Source organism: Sapajus apella, unplaced genomic scaffold, assembly GCF_009761245.1.
Source record: "Sapajus apella isolate SASKATOON/1434 unplaced genomic scaffold, GSC_monkey_1.0 scaffold62, whole genome shotgun sequence".
Lineage (NCBI taxonomy): Eukaryota > Metazoa > Chordata > Mammalia > Primates > Cebidae > Sapajus > Sapajus apella.
This window is the reverse complement of record NW_022437002.1, coordinates 11,619,514-11,623,579: the sequence shown is the minus strand read 5'-3', so window position 1 is coordinate 11,623,579 and position 4,066 is coordinate 11,619,514. Positions and strand designations below refer to the sequence as shown.

Here is a 4,066-nt window from a genome sequence, read left to right as displayed (position 1 = left end):
ACCCAGGCTGGAGTGCAATGGCGCGATCTCGGCTCACCGCAACCTCCGCCTCCTGGGTTCAGGCAATTCTCCTGCCTCAGCCTCCTAAGTATGCCTAGCCTATTTTAAGAGTCTCCTGATTGATCCACCCAACTCTAATGCAGGATGCAGTGGTTACCAGCGTGAATGCTGGCTCCAGACTACCTGGTTAGAATCCTATTTCTACCACTTAGTAGCTGTGTGATCTTGGGTAAGTTGCTTAACCTCTCTGTATTTCAGGAAAATTGATGAAGAAAAGAGGTTTAATTGACTCACAGTTGTGCAGGCTGTCCAGGAAGCATAGCAGCATCTGCTTCTGGGGATGCCTCAGGAAGGCAAAGCGGGAACAGGCAGGTCACATGGGAAAAACAGGAACAAGACAGGGAGGGGGGAGGGGCCGCACTTTTAAACCACCAGATCTGTGAAAACTCACTATCATGAGAACAGTACCATGGCGATGACACTAAACCATTCATGAAAAATCCACCTCCCTCACCTCCCACCAGGCTCTACCTCCAGCACTGGGGATTACAATTCAACATGAGATTTGGATGAGGACACAGATCCAAACCATATCACCATTCACCGATATTCCATGCTTGTTCCTACCTCAGGGCTTTCCATTTGCTGTTCCTTCTGCCTGGAATCCTCTTCTCCCAGATATTCTTAGATACCCTCTCTCCATCCAGGTCTTTGCACAAATGATTCATCCTCAGAGAGGATCTCCTGACCCCTAAATAAAAAAGCCACCAATCCCCCGGTCACCCTATGTATCCACCTCACTTTATCTTATTTCACAGCATCTATTAATATCACTAACATTACATTATGCATGTGGCGATATGTCCATTGCCCTAAGCTCTGGCCCCTGCAATGTGGGGATGACCCAATACAAATGGCAAGAAGGCTCTCATGGCTGAGTGGGCAAGGCAGAAAGTGGTTGGGGATGAAGCTGGAGAGATGAGCAGGGGCCTGAGCTTAGGGCAATGGTAACTCCAGTGTGCCCCGGACTGTCCTGGCATGATTATTAATATTGCTTCCTTTCACTCTCAAAGGTGCCCAGGTGATTACAGTCATTCTGCATATAGGGCATGGTAAGCAGCTGGCATTTTATTTCAAATGGGCTGTGAAGTGTGTGGACGGTTTTGAGCAGGAAGTGACACGATCTGACTGGCATTTGAAAGGATCATGACCAAGTCCTTGAAATACTCTTTTGGCTCCTGCCCACACCCCCACACACACACCCCGCTCTCCTCCACCGCCCTTTCAGTCTTCTCTGGCAGATATTTCTCTTCTCCAACCTTTAAATCTTGGAGTTTCTCCAGACTAGCGGTTCTCCACTGGGGGCGGTTTCTCCCCCAAGGGACATTTGGTATTTTATATGGAGATATTTCTGATAGTCACAGCTGGACCGGGTACAACTGGTATCTGGTGGGTAGAGGCCAGGAAGGCTGCTTACTATTCTACAATCCACAGAAGAGCCCTATGCAATAAAGAATTATCTGGCCCCAAATGCCAATACGGCCAAGGGTAAGAAACCCTGCATCAGATCAGCACCATCCAACAGGACTATCACGGGAGCTGAATATGCAGTTTAACAATTGCTAGTAGTCACATTTTTAAATAGATTTTTTAGTTTTATTGAAATCTTACATAACAAGAAATTGGAAATACAATCGCATCAAAGAACAAATTGTCATGGCTTTTTACATTTAAGCCAAACAAATTTTGTAGGGCAGATTTCAAAAAGGTGTGAAGTTAAAACAATTTAAAAACACAGTTAACCTACTTCTAGGAATGCAAAACATACAATGATAGGCTATTTTCAATACAAAAAAACTTAAATTTGTTTGCTTTAATTTCTTAAAATTACAGCCGGGCATGGTGGCTCACACCTATAATTCCAGCACTTTGGGAGGCCAAGGTGGGCGGATCACCTGAGGTCGGGACTTTGAGACCAGCCTGACCAACATGGAGAAACCCCGTTCTACTAAAACTTCCAAAAATAGCTGGGCATGGCGGCACATGCCTTCTCAGCTACTCAGGAAGTTGAGGCAGGAGAATCACTTAAACCCAGGAGGTGGAGGTTGCGGTGAGCAGAGATCACGTCATTGCACTCCAGCCTGGGCAACAAGAGCAAAACTCTATCTAGAAAAAAAAAAACTAAGACAAAACACTAGCTTGTGTTTTTATTTACAGCCGACTCCATACTCCTATGTAATCTATCCCAAATCCAAAAAAATGAAACTGTCCAAAACCAAAGGTCCTGCAAAATCATGATTTAACAGTGTGCCCAGCTTGTTTTGAAGGTAAAATGAAGCCTGAAGCAATAAAAGCATTGTAATCTCCAGAATAAGGGAACTCTGCAAGCCCAATAATGTCCAAGAGCATTTATGAAAAGAGGAAAAATAAGACTTGAGCAGTGATTTCTTCAGCCCAGTACAAATGGCACCAAATTGCTACTTGAAGATGAAACAGTAAAGCCAATTTTTTTAAAGAACGTAGATCTAGAGCCAGTTGTACCTTGCCAGTATCATTTTCAAGCCCTTACTTGTCTACTTCCCCTGTTGCCCATAAGTATCTTGATAAAATTCCTGGTTGGCTTTACTGTAACCGTAGTTACAAGAATAGTCACCACCTTGCTGCTGAGTGATGGGTTGGGAACCCCAGTTTTGTTGTTGGTCTGATGATGCTTGGAATCAGGTTGCTTGTACCAGTCTGCCTTTCTCTTGTCTCCTACACTGTCCCCACCATTGCCCCAAGATCCATAAGAACCACGCCTCTTGCTGTTGTGCAGGATCCCCTCTGCCACCTTTTGACCTTCTTGGTGGTCCCAAAGGTGTCCCCTTGTGAATAGCCAACTCTACCTCTTGGAGGTGGTGCTCCCCTCCCCCTTGGTGGTGGTGGAGTACCTCGCCCTCCCCTTCCTCCTCCTCTTCCTCTTACTGCATAGCCATCACCATAGCCATAGTAGGGATCTTCATAGCCTCCGCGATAGTCATGATCATTATAACCACAGTGGTCATCATACTAATCTTCATGGCCATAGTAATCTGGAGGGCAGCCATCTCCACCTCTCCCCCGACCATGACTCCGACCTCTAATTGGAAGTGGCATGCGAGGAGGAGGGTGATAGTAATAACCTTCATATGCAGTGCTTCTGGAGACTTGTCTAGCAGCTTAGCACTCTTTCCTTTTCCTGTCTGGTGGCTTGGCTAAGACTATTTCAATTTCTTACCCTTCTATTTCTTTGTCATTCATTTCATCCACAGCCTTGACAGCTGCTCCTCTGTCTTCAAAATGAACAAATGCATAATCTTTCAACTTCTTCACTCTTTTGGCTTTTCCAGTATTTCTTCTGTCACTGTAGTAGCCATGTTTCTCACACACAAAACTTTCACTTTAACCATGACTTCCGGATCTGGCACTTCCACAGGATCAGCCCATTCAACTGAAACTACATTTCCCCATACTTTTACTTTTCCACCCATCAGCCGGCATCTGGCTCGTGCTGCTGACTTGTGATCCTCATATTCAAGGAAGCAGAACCCCCGATTCTTCTTTTTGTCATCAGGTTGATGATAGAGAATAATGTCCACCAAACCCTCTGTGACTTTACTGAATTCTTCCAGAATGTTTTCTTTAGTCTCATTCTTTGGAATGGATCCAACAAAAAGTCTGTTGTTAGCCACAGAAATGCACACTCCAAGGTGTTTACCAGGGTGAATTTCATAGTTGTCACAGTTTCACAGCTTCCTGTGCAGCTTCCTTTTCACAGAAGGTGATAAAAGCATACCCTCTATTCCGACCAGACAGTGGATCCATCATAAGATGTAGATCCCATCCGGTGCAGTGGCTCACGCCTGTAATCTCAGCACTTTGGGAGTCTGAGGCAGGTGGATCATGAGGTCAGGAGATGGAGACCATCCTGGCCAACATGGTGAAGCCCTGTCTCTACTAAAAATACAAAAATTAGCTGGGCGCAGTGGCAGGTGCCTGTAGTCCCAGCTGCTCAGGAGGCTGAGGCAGGAGAATTGCTTGAACCTGG

The 4,066-nt window shown here is 45.5% G+C and overlaps 1 pseudogene; it reads right to left on the bottom strand.

Moving 5' to 3' along the window:
* Positions 1-3,183: 3,183 nt before the first annotated feature.
* On the bottom strand, positions 3,184-3,843 carry LOC116529595 (annotated as a pseudogene).
* Between the last annotated feature and the right edge of the window lie 223 nt (positions 3,844-4,066).